Genomic DNA, 16,585 nt, shown 5'->3' on the forward strand with positions numbered 1-16,585 from the left:
TGAAATCTGGAGAAATGTACAAAGTTTTAGTTACGATCGTTTTGGGGAAGAATGAGATTGTGGGGGCTTTCCTTCTTTTTTGTACTTTTCAATATTTCCTAATTTTTTTCTAACACACGTGTATTACTTTTTAAATAGGAAAATTTAGGCATTATTTTAATAACTGATACTATGGAGTAAGTGAGATCCACCTCGTGGCTTATGGTCAGTAAAAAGCCCCCTTTCACAGTGTAGTTGAATTGTAGGACAGAGGCCAACTTGTGGAAGAAAGAAAAAACAATGCTAAATAATCCCTGTCTTCACTGAGGAACAGGATCCTATTCTCATGCTATTTGGACTTGGAAAATCATCAAGACATTGGAACGACTAATTTGAGGATACAGTCAAGAAAATATTATACAAATTGCCCCTTAAAAATAGAAGATAGAAAGTGTGTCCTTTTCACACTGTGTCCCTTTTCAAGTGGCTTGTGGTGTTATGAAGTTCAATAACCATTTGCATTATTCAGACACTGGAATAACTGGATGTGATCATTTAAACTATGAGTGATAGGGCCCTGCCTTCCTAACTAGACAATAGTGCTGTTTGAACTGGCAGTTAATCAGTTTAAAAGTGACTTATCGGTAATGTACAATATGACTAATTTAGCAGCTAAGCAGTTTCATTGTGATCTTGGTGTCAGTGGAATTTCTGTCACCTATCCAACAGTTAAGTCATATTGCATAATTGTTGGGTGACATCACCATGCTGCAAGATTATTGGCTGAAGAAATGAAAAAAAAGTTTCCTGGACTGTCAGCCTTTCCGGTATCTGAACGAACGACTTGTGCTGTTCCTGCAGTACAGCTGGAGAGGAAAGTAAAAATGCGAGTTGAAGTGGCTGGCTTTTGGTTTGTTTGTCATTGAAAACCACAGTCTGTAGTACATGGTATGATTCTCCAACATGCCTAATTATGAGGTCTCTTCCCTTTATGTGGGACTTCACAGTGCCAGTCATTAAGGTAAAGGGTGGGAGAGTTGAGACAATGGCACTCTCGGGTAATGAGGGCATTTAATTTTTCTGAGAACCTTATGGTCTTCTCTTTGGAGAGAATGGTTTTAAGAATGCAGCTCGCCATCTCCTACACACACAGACCCCGAAAAGATGGTCAGCTGGGACCCTGTTGAAAACCTTTTGTGGTTAATAGCCTGGCTTATTTCCAAGGGAACTGGTAGTTCGGGTTAATCAGCACAGAACACATAAACTTTAAGTTCATTTAATTAAATATCAAGCTTTAAAATGACCCACATAAAACGAGAGCTATGGCTGCTTGGACTTTATAATGCTGACGGCTAGCATTTATTGTATACTATGCATCAGCACTGAACACTTTACATATAAGAATTGATTTCATCTTATGAAGTAGATACTATTATTATCCCCAATTTATAGATGAGGGAATGGAGACTCTGGGATCATACAATTGTTAAAGAGTCGAACAAGGATCTGAACCCCGGGTAGTTCAGCACTAGAGCACACAGTCTTAACTGTTGCCCTCCGCTGCATCTTTTTAACAACAATAATTACTGCTCCTTCTACCTGCTGAATGCCTTTTAGGTGCCAGGCACTGTGCTATAACTCTGAGATACAGGCTAAACTACTATTATCCCCCATTGACAGACTAGGAAAGTGAATTGCAGAGAAAATAAGTTACACAGAGTAGCTAATACAAAGAGGATTCAAACCCAGACAGCACAGATCCAGACTCCATGCTGTTAGCCACCATGCAAGACTGCTTTCCATAGTTACTATTTACTGAATACCTACTAAGGTGTAATCCTTACAACAATCCTGTGATTCCTGTGATCCGCAGTAACACCTGCGCTGTAGGTATTATTAACCCCAATTTATGGATGAGAAAACTGAGGCTATAAGACATTGGGTAACCTGCCAGCTTCTAAGTAGCAGAGCCAGAATTCTTCCAAGTCCATTGGACTCCACCATCCCACACTACCGTCTTCAATTCTGATGCAGGGAGACAAACATGCCAGGTAAAGGGCTGGAATCTCAGGACTCACTGAGTATGAGGAGTAGTATCTTGGTGTGGGCATCTCCAGAGGATGGGGCCTGCTAAAAAGAAGCCAGAAAGGCCCTGAGAATCAGCAGTGTTCTGATGAAGAGGCATCCTTCCCTACGTGCCCTCTCCCCATTTGTGGATTCTGGGTAATCTGAATGTGGTCAGACTCCCCTCTCTCCCTTAAATTCCTTTTCTCTTTTCGTTCTCCTATTTCCAAAACTGCACTTCTCTGCCCTCCTTTGGTTAGTTCAGAACTTTGCACATGCTCAGTTCTCTTGCCTTGTAAGGGTTTCCTCCCCACCCCCAAGCCTCCTTTCCTTTTGTAGCACATATTCACTTCTGTGGAATGTGGCCACCCATAAGCATGACACACATTTTCAAAAGGCTTTAGAAATGAATGTGATTAGTGAATTTAATTTTGTTAAAGGGGAAGTGTATCAACAAGGGACACATGTAACTTATTATTTATACAGTATTGGTGTCCTACCTTCAAGAGTGTAATAATTTAAAAAACCTAAAATCACAACAAAGGCAAAAAGAAACAGACTAAAGAACAAAAGATTGAAAAAAATGGTGTGAATATTACAGAAGTATTTACCCTCAAGTTTTCAAGGGTAAAGAGTTCTTTTTAAATGTTATTCTACGGAAGAAAATCAAATGTATCCATTCATTTAAAGGATATTTACTTTGAAAAAAGAAGAATATTTATTTTGGGGAAGTAGAGATTAAAATATGTATGATATATCCTGCATGTACCTAAATACTTAAAGAAAAAACTCAGATGCTGTAAGAGTGAAACAATTATAAGATAGGGTTGGTCTAATAAGGAAGTGAACTCTCTGGAAGGAATGATCTAGAGAAACTTCTTGAAGGCACAGATACTCAGCTGGAACTAGAAGAACTGGTAGAATTAGAATAGGTTGGTTTTAGGAGTTAAGGAAAGGACAGTCCATGTAGGGGAGTAGTGTGAGGCAGAAGGACGACGCGAAGGTATAAGGCTGTAAATCCTTCTCTAAGGTACATGGCTATTAAGTAATATGAGACTTTTCAATAAAAATCTACAGGGATGGCCAGATATTTGTTCTGCTTTTCCACCAGAGAGCAGGATGTAATGGAAAAGCATGTCTCATCCCAAAATTAGAAAAGGGAAAAGCTCAACATTTTGATGTGCTATGAGCTGGCCATCCCCTGAACAAATGAATCTCCTTTTAATGAAGATAGGAAAAGACTCAGTGTTCTGAACAGTTTGACAGCACCCAGAAGGTGTGTTCATCTAAAACTCACCCCGATAATTCTCAGTGGACAGGGAGGCTACTGCTGGGTCACCTGACCTTATTAGTGACCTCAGGTCAAGTATCCTGTCTTCCCTGATCCAAGTCCATATTCCTGAAAAATTATAAGTTCCTTCAATTAGAGAAGGGCGACTAATGCATCGGGAACCTCTCTCAAGTACTTTCCATGTTCCTAATCAGTGTCTGGAGGTGACTTTATTATAGCAAAGACTGCCTTAAGATAAATAAGTTCATTTTGGTTCTTTAATCACTAAGTGCTTTGGGATATGGTCCAGAAGAGGTAAACTCCTTCCTTCCTTCCTTCCTTCCTTCCTTCCTTTTAGACATTGAATACTTGTGCCTACTGTGTCTATCAGCCTCTAAAATGGCTCCCAATGATCCCTGCCTCCTGGTATTCGTGGTCTGTGTGATGCTGTTCCACATTTATCAGGGTAGCTTTCTGTGTGACCAATAGACCACAGCAAAAGTGTTGGTATGTCACTTCTGAGATAGTTTGTTGAAAAAAAAATTGTGGCTTCTGCCATGCTTTCTCTCTTGGACCACTTGCTCTGGAGAAAGCCAGCTGCCATATCATGAGGAGAGTCCGTGACCTATGACGAGGCCCTTGTGGTGAAGCACTGAGGCCCTCTGCAAACAGCTGGACCAGAACTGAGGCCTTTTGTCAATAGTTATGTGAGCAAGCCCTCTTGGAAACAGATTCACCAGCCCCAATCAAGCCATTGGATGACTGCAGCCCTGCCTGACACCTTGATTTGAATCTTATAAGACCCTGAGACAGAATGCTTCCTTCTAAGCTGCTCTTGGGCTTCTGACCTTCAGAAACTATACTAGATAATACATATTTATTGCTTTAAGTGGCTTTTATTTATTTATTTTATTTATTGCTTTAAGTTTGTATTTATTTAATTTTGTTTTTTTTCACATTGCGATAAATAACTAATATGTCTACCATTTGTTTGTTACTGTGATAGATGCTGGGAATGAATAGAGGTTGATTTGACCCTCTAGAAGCTAAGGGTACTCAGAGTAGCAAGAACAACAACAGATGTCTCAGCACCTATGTACAACATAGTACAACAGATGCGACATACAAAATGCCATAGGAGGCAGGAGACAACAATGAACTCTATTTGGAGAGAAAAGGGTCCCCCAAAAGACAGAAAAACAGACATTTGGAGATTAATCTACAATAAAACATCAGGATTTTTCCAGCAAAGAAGAGGGAATAGCAAATGCAAAGATCCATTGCATGTCTTAGGGAATGTGTTCTATATAGTTATGGCCAAGGATTCATGTGGGGTTCCTTGCTAGGAAAAATGGATTTCTCCTTAGATGTGAGAAGCCCTTGACAGGGTTTCAGCAGAATGACATGATCAGATATATGTTTTAGACAGACAGCTAGTGTGGGTTTCACCAGAAAGGCCAGGTAGGACTAGGAGAGGGGAGAAATGGAGACCATATAGAAAACGGTTGCAATTCTTCTCAGCAGCTACCTCTGTTAGAGACCAGTGAGCTTCTGATGTGACTATATCACTCATATATTTTTTTATTGATCCTTTAATTAAGATAATTATGTTTTTACAATAATTTTTTAGTTTTTTGTTTTCATTTTGAAATTTCAGATTTACCAAAAGGTTACAAAACTAGGACAAGGAATTCCTATATACTGTTCCCCCACTTCCTCAAATGTTAACAGCTTATGTAAATAACCACAGTACAATTATTAAAACCAGGACATTACTATAACACTTTAAACCAGTCTACTAAACTTACTCAAATTTCACCAGTTGTCTGATTAATGTGCTTTTTTCTGGTCCAAGATCACATTTCGTTTTTATATCTCTCTAGTCTCCTCAATCTCCTTTAATCTGGAACAAATTCTCGACCTGTCTTTCTCTTGCATGACCTTGATATTACTGAAGAGTACTACCCAGTTATTTTGTAGAATGTTCGTAAACTCGGGTTTAGCTTATCTGATATTTCCCCATGATTAAATTTAAGTTATGCATTTTTGGCAAGAATACCACAGAAATGATGTTATGTGTCCTCAGTGCATCATATTGGAAGTCACATGATATGTCTCATTATTGTGATGTTAATTTTGATAACTTGGTCAAGGTCGCGTTGCTAAGTTTTTCCACTGTAAAGTTATGATTCTCTTTGTAATTAGTGAGTATCTTGTGGAGAAGATACTTCGTGGTTATGCACATTTTCTGTTTTGTTTTTTTAAATCAAACTTTTGCCCAGGAATTTTGACATCCATTAATGCCCGTAATAACGATTATATTTGGTGCTTGCCAGATGGTGACACTCAAGAGATTTTGAATTGTGTTGTGCGATCGTTTTAAAACATGTACACAAGTTCTTTGATACTCCATTTTTCAAGAAATGAAGCCTAATTCTTCTCTCCTTTTTTTTCAGGCTATATTTAGTGCCTCTCTCCTAATGAATAGAATATGTCAGAAGTGACTTCAAAGACCAGGTCAGAAAGGGCACTGTGATTTCCTCTTTGCCCCTCTCTAAGATCCCTCACTTTGGGAGGAGTCGGCTGCCATGCGTGAAGACGTGGAAGCAGCCCTGTGGAGGCTAGCATGAACTTGCAAGGCACAAGAGTGAGCCACCCTAGAAGTGAATCCTCTGCCCCGAGGGAAGCTTTCAGACTGCAGCCCTGGTGAACACCTTGACTGTAACTTCATGAGAAACCCTGAGCCACAACCACCTAGCTAAGGCACTCCTAGATTCCTGACCTACACTAATGAGAGTGCAAGATAATAAATATTTATTGTTTTAAGCCAGTAATTTTTGGTATAGTTTGCTCCACTGGAATAAATAATGAATTCATGCTGGCAGGTAGAAAAGAACTCGTGAGCAAAATGTTAAGGAAGAGCAAATGCTAGGAAAGAAAGTGTTCCCCAAAGAGGGAGGGGGGTAGGAAGGCATACTAAAATGATGAGGAGGGGGTGCCTGGTTGGCTCAGTTGGTAGAGCAGGTTGAGCATGTGACTCTTGAGCTCTGGGTCATAAGTTCAAGCCCCACATTGGGCATGGAGGTCACTTAAAATAAAAAATTAGGGGTGCCTGGGTGGCTCAGTCGGTTAAGTGTCCAACTTCGGCTCAGGTCATGATCTCGCAGTTTGTGAGTTTGAGCCCCGCGTCGGGCTCTGTGCTGACAGCTCAGAGCCTGGAGCCTGCTTCGGATTCTGTGTCTCCCTCTCTCTCTGCCCATCCCATGCTCATGCTCTGTCTGTCTCTGTCTCAAAAATAAATAAACGTTAAAAAAAAAATTAAACAGTCTGATAATACAACGTATAGAGAATTCTCAAACACTGCTGGTCAGGTTGTAAATTGGTGGTCATTTCAGAAAATAGTTTGACATTATCTAATGAAGGTGAAGATACGCATGCTTCCAGATAAGTTATCAGAATCCTACTCCTAGATATACACGCAGCAGAAATAGGCACACATGTACATCAAGAGACACGTACATGAATGCTCAGAGCAGTTTTACTCATAATATCCTGAAACTGGAAACAATCCAAGTATCCATCAACAGTAGAATGTGTAAAGAAATTGTGGGACATTCATTCACTAGAATACTGTGTCTAAATAAAAATTAACCAACTGCAGCTACAAGCAATAATGTGGATGAATCTTAAGAACAACGTTGAGTGGATGGGATCCAGCGGAAAGAATTATATACTGCATTTATGGAAAGTTCAAAAGCAGACAAAATCAAACAATTTTTTTAGAGATGCATACTTAGGTGTTAAGTCCATTAAGCAAAGCAAGAAAAGTGAATGTCATGAAAGTCAGAAGAATGGTTCCTTTAGAGAGGAATGTAGGGGTTGTGACTGGAAAGGGACCGTGGGTAGGGTCTTTCGGAAGTGTTTACAATATATCATTTCTTTTTGTTTTTCCTAAAAATTATTCCTATGGTGGCTTCACTTACATGCAATAAAATTATTGTAATATTGGATATATGTATAATGTAAACTGTGTGTTAGTCACCTAGAGGTTGACTGTATAATAACCCGTGAGACTATTCATTTGTATTCTATGCACTATATGTGTCATATTTTACAGTTTAAAAAGTTAAAAATAGAGTTGGAATACAGTCGAGGATCCTGGGAATCAGACTGGATCGAAGGTGATCCAGTTCGTGTGAACTAGCCATTAGGGCTCTGTTAAAAAAAAAAAAAAAAAAAAAAAAAAGAACACTTATTGGGAAATAAGAATGAAGGTAGCACGTGGTAGGCAAGAAGCTATCTTCCCATCTATCTCGTATGTGGAAGCATCACTGTGTGGGCCAGTGGTCAGATCCTGACTGCGGAGGCAGGGCTTCATCCTGGGCAGTGGGACTTAAGAGCTTTTTACCTGGAGAGCAGAAAACAGATGGGCCCAAGAGAAAGCAGGCTTGATGCCGCCAAAGTTATGAAGAAGATGAAGCCTTTGTGTTCCTGCTTGTGCCTCACTCGTCCACACCTTCGTCGGACTCTCAGCTGCCTGCATACTCATGCTCCTTCCTTCCTGTCATATACTTACATCCGAAGCCAAAGCAGGTCTACAGGCCAGCTTTGTTGACTCTTGGTCTCGTCAGGGTATCACACTGGTGGAAGGTATTTGAACCTTAACCTTTATCTCTGATTATGAATGGAAGGTTTTGTGTCCTTTGGTGATATTTCTGTCACCAGTGACTGGTTGTATGAGGTGTATTTTGGGTGAAATAGGCCTTCCTGCCTCAGACGTAGCACGCTCTAAGCTCTGGTCTGATACGCCCTGGGGAGAGGAGGTGTCAGGGAACTTAAAAAAAATCACCGCAGGTGATTCAGGCATGACAACCTGTATCCTGTATGACAACCCGCCTTCTCTCCACACCCCATCCTTCATTGCGAACCACCTGTTTACAGGAAGGACTGAGCAGATATCATATCTATTCATTCATTCATTCATTCATTAAACAATTATATCTTGAGCTCTAACTATGTGTCTGGCCTTCACTAGCACTGGTGATTCAGGGTTGAACAAAACCAGGCATGGGTCTTGCCTTCTTAGAATGGTTTAGTACACAAATTAATAAAACCAAGCAGATAAATGTAAAATCACCAGTCAGATAAGTGTTATGAATCTGAGTTTATTTATCAAGAAGAGAGCTGACCAGAAGAGTAGATTAATAATTAGGATTTTCAAATATAAGATGAGGAAATTACATGGAGGAGAATGGCTAGTTCTTTTATACCGAGAAAAGACATAAAAAAGACATTAAAAAGGAGGTTTGCTCTGTCACAACTAAAACTGACAAAGATTATTATTACTGATATTTAAGAATCCTGTTTAACTGCTCTAGTAGTTCTCTCAAACTACCTTGAAAAATATTAGGCTGTAAAATAAATATTGTTTAATGTCCAAAAAAACCTACAGGAGGTTTGCTGTAGCATAAAGGATTTAATAGCTCTCATTATCAGAAAGTTTGTTCTGTGCCAGGTGCGATGTTAAGTGATATATTTAAATATATATATAAGTATATACATATGTATCTACATATACAATAAAAATATGAAATATTTATTATATTATATTCATGATTATGTACATGTATGTACCTATATATCAGTGATTATATATCTAATAGTGATTACATTTCTATATTAAACATATGTTAGATATATATGTTAACAGAACCTCACAGTACCCTATAGAAAAAAGAAATTAAGACTCAGCTTAAATAACCTAAGGTTGCACAGCTAATATATGTATTTTAATAACACTTTATCGATACATAATTCGCATAGCATAAAATTCACCCTTTCAAAATGCACAATTCAATGGTTTTTAGTACACAGAGTTTTAAATTGCTGCTAATTTTTAGATTATCATCATCACCCTGAAAAGAAACCCTCTGCACCTAAGTTTCATTCCTCATTCTTCCTCCCCCCAGCCCTAATAATCACTAATCTCTGGATGTTCTTTCTCTATAGCTTTGCTTATTCTGGATGTTCTGTAATAATGTAATCACAATATGCAGTCTTTTGTGTCTGGCTTCTTAGGGTGATTTTTTTTTTTAAGATTTTATTTTTAAGTTATCTCTACACCCAACGTGGGGCTTGAACCCACAACCCTGAGATCAAGAGTTGCATGCTTTTTCAACTGAGGCAGCCAGGTGCCCCTAGCGTGATTTTTTTTTTTTTAATGTTTATTTATTTTTGAGAGAAAGAGAAAGAGAGAGACAGAGTGTGAGTGGGGGAGGGACAGAGAGAGAGAGACACACACACAGAATCCGAAGTAGGCTCCAGGCTCTGAGCTGTCAGCACAGAGTCTGATGTGGGGCTTGAGTCCACGAACCACAAGATCGTGACCTGAGCAGAAGTTCAAAGCTTAACCCACTGAGCCACCCAGACGCCTCCCACTAGGGTGATTTTTAAATAGCTATTCATGTTGTAGCATATATCAGTACTTCATCTCTCTCTCTTTTTTTACTTTTATTTATTTTCGAGAGAGAGATAGAGTGCTAGGGGGGAGGAGCAGAGACAGGGAGACACAACCCAAACCAGGCTGCAGGCTCTGAGCTGTCAGCACAGAGCCCCATGCGGGGCCTGAACTCACAAGTTGTGAGATCATGACCTGAGCTGAAGTCGGACGCTTAACCGGCTGAGCCACCTGGTGCCCCCCAGTACTTCATCTCTTTATATTACCAAATAATATTCCACTACCTGGTATATCACATTTACTTATCCATTTATCAGTTGATGGACATTTGGTTTGTTTCCACCTTTTGGCTATTATGAATAATGCTGCTATGAACATTTGTATACAAGTTTTGTGTGGACATCTGTTTTTCCTTTTTCCTGGGTACAATTTAGGAATGGAATTTCTGGGTCACATGGCAACTGTATTTCAACCTTTTGAGGAATTGCCAGGCTACCACTTTCCATTCCCACCAGCAATGTGTAAGGGTCCTAACTTCTCCGCACCCTCATTAGTACTTGTTATTATCTGTCTTTCTGATGATAACCATTCTAGTAGGTGTGAAATGATATTTCACCGGGATTTTGGTTTGCATTTCCCTAAGGGCTAATGATGTTGAACATCTTTTTGTGTGTTTATTGGCAGAATACTATGTATGATAAGCTAAAAAAAAATATTGTTTAATTTTAATTTTATTTTTTCTATTTTAGAGACAACGTGAGCAGGGGAGAAGGGGAAGAGGGAGGGAGGGAGAGAGAGAGAGAGAGAGAGAGAGAGAGAGAGAATCTTAAGCGGGCTCCACACTCAGTACCGAGCCCGATGTGGGGTTTGATCCCATGACCCTGGGATCATGACCTGAGCCAAGATCAAGAGTTGGATGCTTAACTTACTGAGCTGAGCCACTGGGCGCCCCTATGACAAATTTTTTTTAATTTTTTTTTTACATTTATTTATTTTTGAGAGACAGAGTGAGACAGAGCACGAGGAGAGGAGGGGCAGAGAGAGAAGGAGACACAGAATCTGAAGCAGCCTCCAGGCTCTGAGCAAGCAGTCAGCACAGAGCCTGACATGGGGCTTGAACCCACGAACCGTGAGATCATGACCTGAGCTGAAGTCGGACGCTCAACTGACTGAGCCACCCAGGTGCCCCTATGATAAATTTTTTTAAATTCAAGTTACCAACCCTTATAAAAAGGCATAAAAAGACAATGTACCAAACTGTCGACAGTGGGTATTGCTGAATAATAGAATCATGGGTGATGTTGACTTCTTAAATTTTACCTTCTGCATTGTTAATTTTAATAGCAACAGGCATACATTCCTTTTATAATTAGAAAAACAAAGCACAGTTAATTAAACAAACAAACAAACAAAGAAACCAAAACAACCTACAGAGACAGATCATCTCTAACCCTGGAGTGTCAGAGCATTCCCCTAGGAACTGCATTGTCTTCTTCTTGTGTCCAAAAGTGCAGGAAAGTATGGTTAAATGATTTCTGAGCCATGTTTCGGAATGCTTTTCCCCAGGGTGACAATGTTATAAATTGTGGTGAATTTGCAAGGCTAGCCCATTCTGCCACAGATTAGGTATAGGCTTCTGAGGCTATCTTGTCAATTTAACGACCAAATTTAAGATTGATTCCAAGGATGTATGTGTTCTATTGCCAAGATGCTCAGATTTTCAAATGTATCCTTATAATTATTAGGCAATTGACTAGACAAGTGAATACAACGAATAAATACAAGAGTTTGAGTGTGAATGCAGCATGTTACGGCAATGCATTCAATATTTTTAATTGTCTTTCATCATGGAATGTTTCTTTGATTTCTCACTTGCTATTTGTGTAGCTTATGAAGGCAATTATATTTCTATTTTAGTATTGTGAGAAACAAAATTGATAATGGAATGCATAAACCTTCAGAATGTATAATACTTTCTTGTTTTCAAACAGATTAATTTTTCAGAATATGGAGAAAATAAGCAGTTCTTTGGGAATGGACTTTTTTCACCCCCAGACACTTATCCTGGAGTGAATATTTATGGTCTAGATAGAATCCCCCCAAAATAGAAATGTTGTCATATTTTTGTTTATATGTAACACTCATTTATTACAAATGGCATGAAATGCTAATTTAAAACTAACTCTTAAAAATGAGTTCAGAGAAGCTTAGTTTAGAATTAATTTATAGCTTGAACACTGAGGGAATATTTGGGTCAGTTTGTTATTCACCGAGATTGTTGAAAACTTATATGATGATTATTCTGATTCCATCTCGAGGCAGAAGGTTACTCTCCGTGGAAAAAAACCCCAACAACATCTAAGGTTATTGAAATGCCATGCATATAAGCATCCAAGCTCCATTTGCAATTTGCATATGTATGTGGGGTATGGTGTGTGTACCCACATCACCCTGCTCCCCCACCCCACACACAGTCCTTAAAATTACCTGGAATGTGAATAAATAATATCCTTCCATTCCATGTTAGTCAGTAACATCAGTCAGAGAGATGGTCATTTGTAAGACTCAGTGAGTATCTTGCTAATGATTAGTTTCATACCCTGACTACACCATTCTGGGCCCACAGTGGCTTGCCCACATTCAGACAGTGAGCTAGTGACAGGCTCTATGGAGAACAGAGCACTTCTCTGTCCACAGAATTCCAGGCATCAGGATGAATACATATGCACTGTATACTTTTGAGTATTTTTATATGACTCAGTATAAATGTATACATTCATAGCCTCATGAACACATGTCTGTAAATATGGGGGTCTCAATAGCTTCATGCATTTTCCTCACTAGCCAGTGAGTTTTTTGGTATATTTTATAAATCCTCTACTATTCCTGGATAGGAAGTACTAAGTTTCTGAGGTTTGAACAAATATCATGTTTCACTTAGCCATGTAGAAATTATCCTAGTATAAGTACTTTAAAAAATGTTTTTGATTTTAAATTTTATTTCAAAATAACATAAGTGATTAATGTTCATAGTGGAAACATATAAAATACAGGTAAGTAAAAAAAAAAAAAATCACACCTGCTCCCACCACCTGGAGATAGTAACAGTCATAATAAATTTGATGTATAATTTTTTACATATAATTTGATGTAGGATTTTTTCTATGCACCTTTATGCATGCATATAATTTTTCATAAGAATAGATTATCATATAGATGTCTTAAAAAGTTCAAAACCTGCTTCTAAAATTTAATATACCATCCATACTTTTTCATTTCCAATATAATATTTAATGGCTGTAAGCCAAAGGGATTCTAGTTACATGGTACTGGGAATTCCTTGCCCCAAAGCACTCAGCCTCCTCCAGGGCCTTGCCTCCTAAGAGAGTGGGCTGCACCATTGTGCAATTAAAAGGCAGCCAAGGGGCAGCTATCTTAGGTGGCTAGATGTCCATGTAAGTGTGAGTGAGTGTGTGTGTTGTGTGCGTGGCATTTCACAGTGTGGAACTAAGCTGGGGTAGAAGGAGGGGTAGGCTATAGGCCAGGGGCCACGGACTAAGGGCCAAGGTCTGGGATTGGATATCCCCATACTACCATTGAAAATTCTAAATTTCATTCTAGTTTCCAGATAATTATGAAGATATTTTTCAAGGTAAAAAGATAGAATATATTTAATTGAATAGTTTCTTAGATTACCTTTGTAACTTCAAAATATTTTGTTTATGGTAGGTATGTGATACTCCATTTGTACTCCTAGGTGGGCCCCCAAAATGTTAGGAGCAGGCCTGAATATATATATTCTATGACTTCTACTTTCTAGAATGCATATTTTGTTTTGTCTGTTTAATTTAATTTAAATTTTCCTTATGGATGAAATGGAGTAGAACATAAAAGTGCTCATTTATTGACAAGTTAAAATTCAGCTTAATATATTTATTGAAACTTTACCATACTTCACACTCCACTTAATATAGGGACAAGAGGTAAAAATACACAGCCAGACTGTTACGGAGCTCACAATATCCTAAAGCCACAGAAGGAAAAGAGGGAAAATCTGTAGGTCAGGATTCTGGGATCGGTTGATTAACCTGGTCAACTTGTAACCTCACAGAACTCTTAAAAAGGCTGTAGAAACCCTCTCATCCAAGATAAGTGTTATACACTTTCTAAGTAGTTTAAAGTTTTTAAAGTTTTGATAAATTGGTCCCTTGACAAAGTAAGCATTCAGGAATTCACGTTCAGCAAACGACTTTTCACTAATTGGCTTGCTTCTTTGAGGGGAGCTCCATTCAAGCTGGGATATAAAGAATTCACAGAAGTTTGAATGGGAAGGAATGTGGTGCCTTACTGAAGAAAAATATTCCGTGAAGAAGGAAGAACACATGTGTCACGTTGGAGGCATGGAAAGGAATGGCGTGTTCTGAGAACAGTATTTAGAAGCACTAGAGTAAAAAGAGTGAGAGGGTAAGTAAAGTATTCAAAACTAGAGAGAAAGGCAGAGCCATGGTCTGGAGGGTTTTGTGGTCTTGGGTCCCATGGAGTTTTACCCTGTAGGAAATGAAGGCTAAAGAATTCAAAGCCAGGAAATGAGAACATCAGACTGCATTTTAGACAGATCATTATGGCGAAAGTAGAGGGAGAATTGGAAGGGAGGAGTCCAGAAGGAGGGACTAGACTGCTGAGAAGGCAGAATACTTCAGGGTCATGATGAAGGCAAGTTCTGGATTCACGCTGCCAGGATTCAGCACCTGTTTCTACCACTTAGCACCTGTGTCTTCGGGCATGTTCCTTAGCCCCTCTGTTGACCTGGTTTTCTCATCTGTAAAATGCAAATTATAATAGCTGTGAAGATTAAAGGGAACGATACCTATAAAGTGCTTAGGGCAGGGACTGCCGTATAGAGAGCTCTCAATACATGCTAACTACTACTCCTCCTAGTAGTTGTAGTTGTTGTAGTAGTAGCAGTAGATGTAAAAAAATTGTTATTATTATCTTTCAGTAGTTCAAAAGAAAGATAATGATGGTCTGAACTGGGGTATATGAAGTGGAAATTGTGAGGAGGGATGGGGATAAGAAAGACAAGGAGTGTATTTGACAGGGCTTTGAGTCCATTAAACTCAGGGGTGAGGAAAGAGGAGATCTGTAGCTTTGAATGACTGAGTGGAAGATGTTGGTACCAAAAAGGTTTGGGAAGGCAGGTGCAAGGACAAGCTGGGTGGTAGAATATCAGAATATCATGAATTCTGTTTTGGAGATGTTGAGTTTTAGATACTTGTGGGTCATAAAGGTGGAGATGTCCAGAAGGCAGATAGATATGCAGGCTGGAGCTCAGGAAGAAGTAAAGGCTACAGGAGCCAAGTGCAACATAATAGACTTATCAAGAAAGAGCTGCGCTGACATATAAATGATCGTTCATCGATTTGGTCCTTGATGCATGACTTCTGCTAGTATCCAGAAGGGAGGGCACCTTAATGGCTATCCCAGGTTCAACTTTCATCTTTGCTCATCAACCCAATTGGGTAGGGTGTCTTTACCCTGAGACCCTTTGTTAAGGACTGAATATTTATGCCCCTCTCCCAATTCACATATTGAAGTCCTAACCCCTCAACTACCTAAAATACCCTTGTATGCAGCGTTTGCTGTTTTCTCCTGTGGGTTGGCCCTTCTTTCACATTAATAATGTACATCTTCCAGATAGAGGCAGCTGGAGGGCAGGCCCTTCATCGTACTTATGGTAGCATTTCCTGCAGGGCAGTGTTTCACCCAGGTAGATGTTTGGTAAACATTTGATGACCCTGAGGTCAGCTTGGAAAGACTCAAGATCATGCCACACTTTATGTGAAGAGGGTCACAGAGAAGGTGCTTAGTGCAGGGTATGAGGCAGAAACCTGGGGTAAATCAAGACTGGAGTTTAGGTGGAAACAGGATGGTCTCAGCATGAAATTAAGAGATTACCAAGAAAAGACAGTTTCCCAAAGATCAATGGGAAGAATGAAATGGCCAATGTGTCCAACATGAGGCATATTATTCATGAGCATTTTGCACTATGCAAACCATTGTATAAGATTACACTGTGGCTTATCTATTTCAAATTGATTTGAAAAATCATTATAGTTTTTGAGTTAGGATTTTTCTAAAGCAAATGAATTTAAGGGTTAAAATCAACAATGGTTCACGCCCCTAATAGTTTCATGTTTTTCTGTTTAAAGAACAACCAACCAACCGAACAAACAATCCAACAATGACAGTTTCCCTCCAAAGAAATGAAAAAAACAAAACAAAACAAAATAGATTTTGTTTACTGCATTTCAAACTCTCATCAACTTTACTGGGAATCATTTAAAGTTGACTGAATGGGGGCGCCTGGGTGGCGCAGTCGGTTAAGCGTCCGACTTCAGCTCAGGTTACGATCTCGCGGTCCGTGAGTTCGAGCTCCGCGTCAGGCTCTGGGCTGATGGCTCGGAGCCTGGAGCCTGTTTCCGATTCTGTGTCTCCCTCTCTCTCTGCCCCTCCCCCGTTCATGCTCTGTCTCTCTCTCTGTCCCAAAAATAAATAAAAAACGTTGAAAAAAAAAATTTAAAGTTGACTGAATGTTCTTAAGCCAAGTCTTGGGGGTGATGCTGTGATTCTGTGTATTCTGTGTGGGATGCCAAATGTGTGCTGGCAATCATGATAGGAAATACAGGGAACTTGCCCCAAATGTGTCAAGACACTCCTCTGCTCCTCTGTGAGGAAGAGAGAAGTGGGAATATATATATATATATATATATATATATATATATATATACACACATACATATATATATATATATATA

Source organism: Panthera onca, chromosome C2 (genome assembly GCF_046562875.1).
Source record: "Panthera onca isolate mPanOnc1 chromosome C2, mPanOnc1 haplotype 2, whole genome shotgun sequence".
In the NCBI taxonomy this organism is placed as follows: Eukaryota; Metazoa; Chordata; class Mammalia; order Carnivora; family Felidae; genus Panthera; species Panthera onca.